Source organism: Lactuca sativa, chromosome 8 (assembly GCF_002870075.4).
Source record: "Lactuca sativa cultivar Salinas chromosome 8, Lsat_Salinas_v11, whole genome shotgun sequence".
Classification (NCBI taxonomy): domain Eukaryota; kingdom Viridiplantae; phylum Streptophyta; class Magnoliopsida; order Asterales; family Asteraceae; genus Lactuca; species Lactuca sativa.
This window is the reverse complement of record NC_056630.2, coordinates 215284066-215294406: the sequence shown is the minus strand read 5'-3', so window position 1 is coordinate 215294406 and position 10341 is coordinate 215284066.

The window sequence follows — 10341 nt, the reverse complement described above, 5'->3', positions numbered from 1 at the left end:
TGATGAAGCTCGTTATCTCATGAATCGAATCTGGACATCGAAGTTCGGTGGGTATTGAGATGTTGTTATGAATAAGGCTCAAAAGACTAAATACTCCGTTCATCCGGGTTCAGACAAGATGTACCTGGACCTCAAGAAAATTTATTAGTGGCCAAACATGAAAGCATAAATCGCTACCTATGTGGGCAAGTGTCTGGCTTACGCCAAGGTCAAGGTAGAATACCAAAAGCCCTTAGGTTTGTTACAACAACCGGAGATACCTGAGTGGAAGTGGAAATGGATAACCATGGATTTCATAACCGTATTACCCAAGACGTCTAGTGGACTTGTCACCATATGGGTGATTGTTTTTTTTGAAAGAGATCCATATGGGTGATTGTTGATAGGTTAACAAAGTCCACACACTTCCTACCAATAAAAGAGACAGACAAGATGGAAAGCTAACGAGGACATACATCAAAGAGATTATGCGACTTCATGGTGTGCCAATATCCATTATCTCGGATAGAGATAGTAGGTTTACCTCGCGATTTTGGCAAATGCTACTAAAATCCATGGGACCCAGGCTTGAACTGAGTACAACTTACCACCCACAACCCAACAGACAGAGCGAATGAACTATTCAAACATTGGAAGATATGCTGAGAGCTTGTGTGATAGATTTTGATAAAGCTTGGGATACCCAATTACCACTCATCGAATTTTCATACGACAATAATTATCACACTAGCATCAAAGTTGCTTCGTTTGAAGCCCTCTATGGTCGCAAGTGCAGATCACCTCTATGCTGGGCTGAAGTAGGTAACATGCAACTAGAAAGGGGGCAAGTACCTGGCAGCACTATCACCTGCCCTGAGATCATACAAGAAACAACAGAGAAGATCGTTAAAATTCATGAATGACTGAAAGCTTCTCGAGACTGACAAAAGAGCTATGCAAATAAGCGATGCAAACCCTTGGAATTCTAGGTTGGTGACCGCGTATTGTTAAAATTCTCACCCTAGAATGGAATGATACGTTTTGGAAATCATAGGAAACTAAATCCAAGATATGTCGGGCTAATTCAGATCCTCGCAAGGATCAGCCAGATAGCTTACAAACTTCGACTACCCCAAGAACTTAGTAATATACATTCCACCTTCCATGTATCCAATTTAAAGAAGTGTCTATCCGAAGAGACTCTTATAATCCCGCTTGATGAAATTAAAGTAAATGAGAGTCTACACTTCGTAGAAGAACCTGTGGAAATCAAGGATAGGGAGGTCAAAAGAACGAAACAAAGCCGCATACCCATAGTGAAGGACCAATGGAATGCCAAGCGAGGACCTGAATTCACTTAGGAATGAGACGACCAGATGAAACAAAAGTACACACATCTCTTCCCTAGTTCATGAGTAACCACTCTAGAACTAATTTCTGGACGAAATTACCTCTAATGGGGGGATGATGTGACAAATGGAAAAATTTTAGAACAAGCAAGTTCTAAATTTTAACCGAGTACAAGTGAATTAACAGTGTAACTTTGATGTATTAGAACTTTGAAAGCCAAGAGGGCATGTTTATATAAACTAGTATATATATATATATATATATATATATATATATATATATATATATATATATATATATATATATATATATATTGGAAAGCATGTTGTAATGAACCATAGGAAGTCATCACATCAACAAGGAATCAAATGAGTCAACACAAGTCAAATAGATAAATCGAAAATCATGAAATTATAAATTACTTTAGGGATTTTGGTTTTAGGAATCTAAAACTAAGGGTTTTCGGTTTTATAGGACCGAAATCTCATAGCCAAATCTTCGTAGGACAGAAATCACCCTTCAAGAAATAACATCAAGACTGAAAACATATATTATGGGACCCCTAGGACCAAAATCACCCTTCATGGGTGATACCAAACCAAAATCAAGGTGATTTCAGTCATACCTTGGCTGAAATCACTAAAAAGGTGGTCAAATGGTGCCACTTGATTGGCATAGTTGTTTTCCCAATGAGATAATTACACAACCCAATGTACATGTCACTTCATTACCTATTATCCTCCTATATAAACATGATTTAGAACATCTCCAAATTCACTTCTCAGTTAAATTATTTCACCTCATATTCACTCAAATATCAAGTGCCCTTTCTCAAGAACAAGTCCAAACATTCCAAAGGTTTAGTATTCAAGATAGTTGTTAAAGGATTGTGGTAAGTGTTTCGTATATAATCCAATGTTTACAAACACTTTCATGATAGTTCATATATCCACACACATTTTTATGTGTTATAAACTATTAGGATTTCGACCACCTTCAATCATTTTAACTTGAAGATCATCACCCTCACTTCGTTATCACACCGCAACCGTACATAAGGTGAGTTCATACCCTTGCATTTTTCAACAATTTTTCTATGTTTTAGGGGGAGGGGGGAACACAAGTAACACACAAGAAAATTTACGTTGAAATGAAAATATTTATATATGTTTATTTACTATTTTTACGAAAAGTTATAAATACGTGAAACGACTTTACTACTAAACTCGTATACTCTTACATGCAAAGTTTTGATAAAAACGTAAAGATATGAAAAACGAGTTTGAAACACCTCACAATATTCTTAGAAAAATATATATAAAAACATATATATTTCGGGTACAAATTTCTTACTACAATAAACTACATAAAGTATAGTTTACGAAACTTTATCACCTTTGTAACCCATTGAGAAAAGGGTGTAATTATATAAAGTAAATATATAATTGTTTTACATCATTCCTTAATTATCCTGGAAAAAGGGGATAATTACATATACAAACGTTTTCATTACAAAACACGTACCCTCGTTGAATAAATTTGTGAGACATTGTCTTCATCATACCTAACTGAGGTATACACAAAAGTCCTGTTTTATAATTGGAATCTTCCATAAGAGAGTGTGATATTTGTGTATAGATCTATACGAGACTAATGATTCCACACCCTAACTGTTAGCTACAGTTAGACCAGCAGGTTACCGGTGAAAAATGTTATAAATACTTCGACGCAAGAAGAACGTCGCGACGGACAACTTCATTTTTAGCACGGTTATGAAACCTCACATGGGGAAATGAAGATACATTTATTTTACACAAAAACACATTTATTCAAATGGTTTTATATACGAATAAAACTGCATATCACTATTTTAAGTATGGAAAATACTTGTACATTTCGGTCTTGGAACATTTAAGACAACAACTCATTTTATGGAAAATATCGAATTTTCTGGAAACAAACACGATTAATTTACAAGGAAAGCCTTACAATTATTCATACAAACTCTTATGAACTCACCAACTTAATTGTTCACACTTTTTCAAACAACTTGTATTCTTAAGGAATCATTAAAAACAGGTAACCACCAGCTTTTAAGGATGGGACGCTAAGGCGTTAAACAAATCTTTTGTCATCATATTGTAATTGAATTTTGAAATATGTAACACCTACAATGATGTAACTCTTTCAATTATAGTAATGATGTTGTTATGATAATATACATGAAAGTCATCCACCCTTGGACGTTTCCGCCATCTTGGTATGAGGGAGTGACAACAACTATGACACCTTCGAATTGCCTTGTTGGTGTCATTCGTCATAGTTGGCATAAATACCCTGATCATAATAATTTCTACATCAACGACCTTGTTTTGGAGTGAGAACCGCATTCCTCTACATGTATTTCATGGATCACTTACCCGTCCTACCTTTAGCTCAAATATATAAGCCAAAACATTAAGTACCCTTTTCTATATAGTCTTCTAGTAAACATAATATAATTATCTATGTTGAATTTGTTTTTTCGTTCCTCTTTCTCGCATGATGGCAGGGTTCCTTTCTTCAGGTACCCAATAAGAGGATTCATCCATGATTCATCCTCATCCTCTACTTCTAAAACCTGCTATTCCTTCTCTACGATGCTCCTCCTGGGCAACACCTCCACCTAAACTCTTTGTGACAAGTTGTGATACACCACTGATGCTAGTTTACTTAGAGCATCGGCCTCTTTGTTTTTTGACCCAAGAATCTGAGTTATATGGAATCCCTAGAATCGTTCGATTATTTCTTTAACTTTTGCCAAATATTTCTTAATAGGCTCCTATTTCGCTTCGTATATACTGTTGACCTAATTTACTACAAACATTAAATCTCCAAACGCTCTTATCTTGATCACGCTCATGATTATTACCAATTACAAACCTACAAGCAGAACCTTGAAATTTGCTTCGTTGTTAGAGCAATTAAAATCAAAACATAGTGCATAAGTGACACGATCTCCTATTGGGCTCACTAGAATGAATCTTGCCCCAAATCCATCATAGTTGGAGGCCCTATTTGTGTGAAGGATCCAACTCACGTCTTTTTTGTTTTCTTCCTTCAAGGCAACCTCTTTCTTCCCAGTTTCAGTATTTGAAGATTTTACAGTTCATACGCTTGCTTTTTCCTTTTCATCCGAGATCTTGGTCAGAAATTCCACCAACGCATGCGCCGTGATGCTCATTCTTTTTTTGTATGTAATGTCACACCCTCCCAATTCTATGGCCACCCACTTAGTTATCCTTCTAGACCTTTCCTGTTACATCAATAATCTTCTCACTACTGCTTCATTCCCGAGTTTAACAAAAGAAGAGAAGAGAAGAGAAAAGAAAGTCCTGAGAGAAATGAAGAGAAAGGAAAGGAAAATAAAATTTTCTTTTGTGTTCCTGAGTTTGAGAGAAGTGGAAGGAAAATAAATCATTTTGTTCTTTCTTTCCAAATCCTCCCAAATCGGAAGGAAAGTTAGGAAGGAAAATGATCCTCCCATTTCCCTGCACTTCCTTCCATTTCTCTCCTTTAATGAAACTTGGGAACACCAATTTCTTTTATTTTCTTCTTATTTCATCCCATTTCCTTTCCTTTCTCTCGTTAAGTTGAACTCGGGAACAGGATGTACATATACCAAGGAGAGGATCAACTTCTCTATAAAGACATAATTAAGCTCTGTGCCTTGTTGTTTACGGCTAATGAAGTGGATCGGAACTTGCTTCATTTCCCTTTCGGCAGTGAGAACCGCGCTTATTGCTTCCTGGTTTGTAGCCATATAAATTACAAGAGCCTCTTCTAGCCTGGGATTTTCCATGATAGGTAACTTCCTGAGGCATTCCTTCAACCTTATGAGTGCTTCTCCTACCTCCTTTGTCCATACAATGTCATTTTTTCCTACTTGTTTGCTTAAAGCTTGGTAAAATAGGAGTGATTGCTCTACTGACTTGGCCAAGAACCTTCCCAATACCGCCGGTTTTCCATTTAAGATTTCTATATCTTTGGTCGAATACGAGGTCTTAAGCTCTAACAATACCTTCACTTTGTCTGGGTTCACCTCTATTCCCTCATTCAAAATGATATGACCCAAAAACTGTTGGATAAGGTGTCTAAGTCCATAACTATTTTTGGTATGTACTTGACCCGACCCGACATGGTCCATTTGGGTTGCATGGCACCATGCAATTGGATAGACTAAATGAGAGAAATAACACTTGTGGTTTATTAATATATTATAAGTTCTAATATATTAATAATATTATTTAATTAGTTTGATCAAGAATTAATTTAGAATTAATTAAGTGATCAAAAGATAACTAATTAAATATATGGGTTGATTATGTAAATCATCCATAACTTATATAGTAGGCTAAGAGGCTCCATGGATAATCAAGTTGGGTTGAGCCCATTGGATGGTCCATGGAGGCTCCATGGGAGTTACAAACCCATGGGTCATGGAAATGAAAAATCATGACACATTAGGGTTTACATGGTGTAACCCTAGATGTGTCAACACTATATAAAGTTCACTTCTCTCCCAAAATCGGCTACACATGCATACTTGAGGGCCAGAGCTGATTTTAGTGTGTTACACTTTCTCTCCAAGTTTACTCCATAGCATTTGGTGTTGTGTGAAGCATTTGAGGCATCACACTTGGGGTGCTAGGCTCACAAGGTTCCAAGGAACACTTACAACAACAAGGTATGTAGTTCTATCTATTATTCAAGTTAAAATTGTTCCCCATGTATGCTAGATAGGATCATAGCCTTGGAAATCAACTTTTCATAATAATTAGACAAACATAGATCCAAGGTTATTAGGGTTGCATGTACACTTAGGAAGTGTTAGAATGCTCAAAACCCATCAGTGGTATCAGAGCCTAGGCTTGTTTGTTGATTATTTGTGCAAACTGCTTGAAAAGTCGATTTCCTGTTTTCTGCTCGTATGAACTCGCCGAGTGCATGGGGGGACTCGACGAGTCCATGCACAAATGCAATCTACTCGTCGAGTTTGTTCTTGCACTCGACGAGGAGGCTGCTGTGTTCAGAATTTCAATTTTAGTTGCTGGAAATGGACTAGAAACATTACCCTAAATTGTTTTGGTTCTTGAAAACCTGTTTTAGATGGTGTAATGTCTTTGCTAATCCATTTACAACAACAAGTTATCAAAATTACAAAGTTTTAAATGTAATTATTGATTCATGAAAGTGTTCATATTCATGTTCTTGTTCTTATGATGTTTAGATGATCTTAGGAATTATTTGTAACCTATGTGGTAGATTAATTCATGATCATAATGTGTTTTAATGGAGTCCATAACTTGTCCTCAAGTTATGGAAAACCAAAAGTCACTTTGTTAAAAACCATTAAAAGAACACATGGTTTATAAAAATGAAGAGTCTTCATTTTTAATACCCTAATAAACTCATAAGTTACAAGAAATGAAAAGTTTTAAAAATTTACAAAACTTGCCCTCAAGTTTTGGAACAAGTAAAGTCTTGATTAAAACTTTAGTTCCAACCCTTAGAATTTTAAAAGTTAAAATTCAACCCTTTTACTTATAATATTATAAGTTAATAATAATATATGTATGTACAAGATCAAAGTCGTCTTACCGCTAGTACGCCTCATTCACGAAGCCGATCTATAAGGTGGGTATAAGGTTGATGCCTATAAAATGGCAACTTAATGGGTGTCCACTCTCACCCACCGCTTGCTTGACTGGTGGAGGGCCGAACGGGTAAGACAAGGACTTATAAATTCTCATTAAAAGTATAATGATTATTATAAAGTAACTAAATGTTTTATAAATTCCCAATCTTCGTTACTTTAGGAAAAATGTGAATAAGGTGCTAATCCATGAAATTACACTTTGCACCTTGTTTAAGTCATTAGTGGAGCTTGTGTGGTTTACCGGCACACTAACTTGGACTTAACAAGGAAGGCAAAGGGTGACTAAGGTTTTTCATGAGGTCGGAAGGAGCGCGTGTGGTTTACTGGCACAACGATTAAGTGAAAAACATTAAGGGTACCAAGTAATTTGCATGGTTACTTCACACCTTGTTTTGTGATCCTCGGTATCCCAATCATAAAACATGAAGGGCACACTCGAGATTGAAACATGCCATTGAAAAGTTCAATGAATCTCAAAGAATCTAGGAATTTCTAAAAGCCAAATAAAACCTAATAATTTATATTTCGTTTTCATGGTTGAAATTGGTGAATCATCATTCACCTACCTTTCAAATATGTTATAACTTGGATTACGGCATCCCTCTTCTAGGTTATAATATATTGTGATTGGATCCTAGCCTTAATATTACATTTGGGTGTTTTATTAAGGACTATCCCTATATCTAAACTAAACTTAATTTCTTCTTTTCAGATGTCTTCCAACAATGTTACTCCTGGCTCAAACCCGACATGCTCCTTCTCTCTCATGAACCTTTGTGGGAGAGTCATCTTTGATGGATCCAACTTTACTGACTGGATTAGAAACATCAGGATGGTCACTCGTTACAAGAACAAGGAATATGTTCTTGACGAGGAGCTCAAGGTGCCTGAGCCAACTGCTATTCCTGAGGAGTTTGCTGAATATGAGGCACATGAAAGAGATGCAACCAAAGTGGCATGCATCATGATGGCCACCATGACAGCTGAGCTCCAAAAGTCCTATGAGGACTACTATCCTTTTGAGATGCACCAGGATTTGATGGACCTCTACCATCAAAGTGCTCATCAAGAGCGATATGAAATCATCTCCTCTATGATCACAACCCGAATGAAAGATGTAGAACCCATCACGGGCCACATGCAGAAAATGCAAAGGTTTGTGGACCGCTTGATGAAGTTGAATGTGAACTTCCCTGAGGAGTTAGCAATAGACATTATTTTGTACTCCTTACCTTCGTGTTATGGTCAATTCTACATGAAATACCACATGAATAAGGAGGAAGTTACACTTAGCAAACTTCAGGGACTCCTAAAGACCGCAAAATCAGGTCTTAAAGGTAAGTCGGTTGTGACCACTCGTGTTACTACTCCAAACTCAGCACCGGTCCTGGCAATCGGGAAAGGTAGAGGGAAGAAGAGAAAGAACCCTTCGAAGGGTACCAAGGGTAAGACCCTTGATGGCTCCTCTTCTAGCAGAACCAAGAAAGGTTTCGTTACACCTTCTTCTGATCCCAAAGAGGCTGAATGCTTCTACTGCCACGAAAAGGCGCACTTGAAGCGTAACTGCCCAAAGTACCAGCAAGACTTGAAGGATGGGAAGGTTAAACCCAACCATGTAGGTATTTACACTATCTCATCTAATAATTCACTCTATTCTAACTCTTGGGTCCTTGATATCGGTTGCGGTATTCATATTTGTTCTGAATTGCAGGGACTAAGAAGAAGTGAGAATGTGGAGCATGGAAAGATAAACTTGATCATGGCGAAAAGGAAAGTTTCACCTGTCACAAAGATTGGAGTTTATACTTAGTTGCTTAGTAGTGGATTTACTTTAGATTTGAATAAATGTTGCTATTAGCCAGAAATGGCAAGAAATGTTATTTCCTTTCATGCTTTGTATAAACAAGGTTTTACCTTTTCTTTTGATAATGAAACTGGTGGAATAAATGCTTTCTTTAATAATGTGTTTTATTTTAAAGCATTACCTTGTGATGGTGTGTATGAAGTTGTGTCTGTTGTAGATAACTTAGGAAATAATGTATTGTGTATTGATTCTACTAATGATAATAACTTGGATAAAGCATCATTATGGCATTGTCGTCTTGGACATATAAGCAAGAAACGCATAGGCCAACTTTAAAAGGATGGAGTCTTGGAGTCATTTGACCTAAAGTCAGATGATAGTTGCGAAACATGCTTGCTTGGAAAAATGACAAAGTTACCCTTCACTGGTTCTTGTGAGAAGGGTGAAGGTTTGTTGGATCTTATACACACAGATGTGTGTGGACCCTTCAAACATGCCACAAGGGATGCTAATCGTTATTATGTGACTTTCATGGATGATTATAGTAGATACGGATATGTCTACTTAATCAAGCATAAGTCAGAGACTTTTGAAAGGTTTAAAGAGTTTAAACAGGAAGTCGAGAATCAATTGGGCAGGAACATTAAGATGCTTCGATCCGATCGTGGTGGTGAGTATCTTAGTACTGAGTTCCTCGACTATCTAAGGGAATGTGGGATTGTCTCACAATTGACACCTCCTAGGACACCACAGTTGAATGGTGTGGCTGAGAGGCATAATCGAACCTTGTTGGATATGGTTCGTTCCATGATGAGTCAAGCTACGCTACCAATCTCATTTTTGGGGTATGCCTTAGAGACTGCCACCCATATCCTTAATCTGGTCCCTACAAAGAAGGTTTCCAAAACACCTCACGAGATGTGGACTAGAAAAGTTCCTAGTCTAGCCCACATCAACGTTTGGGGTTGCGAGGCTTTCGTGAGACACGAGACTCATGACAAGCTCGAACCTCGAAGCGAGAAGTGTATTTTCATCGGCTACCCACAAAAATCCTTTGGTTACCTCTTCTACAGACCTAGTGAGAATGTGGTCTTCGTAGCAAGGAGGGCTGTCTTTCGAGAAAGAGGGTTCATAAGACAAGGAGACAGTGGGAGGCTAATTGACCTTGAAGAACTTCAAGAGTCAAGTGGCGAAGGAACCTCAAACCCTAGCAGTCAACTTGAGGAGGAACCTCCTGTTGATCTAATTATACCTCCAGTTGTACCTCTGAGGCGTTCCACAAGGGTTAGGAATGTACCTGAGCATTACTATTGTTTCCATATTACTGCGGAAGGTGAGACACTTATTAGTGATGAGACACTAGTATGTCTAGATGAACCTAACAGCTATGTGGAAGCCATGGCAGGCCCTGAGTCTGCTAAATTGAAAGAGGCAATGGATAGCGAGATACAATCCATGTATGATAATCAAGTTTGGAACTTGGTTGACAATGTGCCAGGTCGTAAGACTG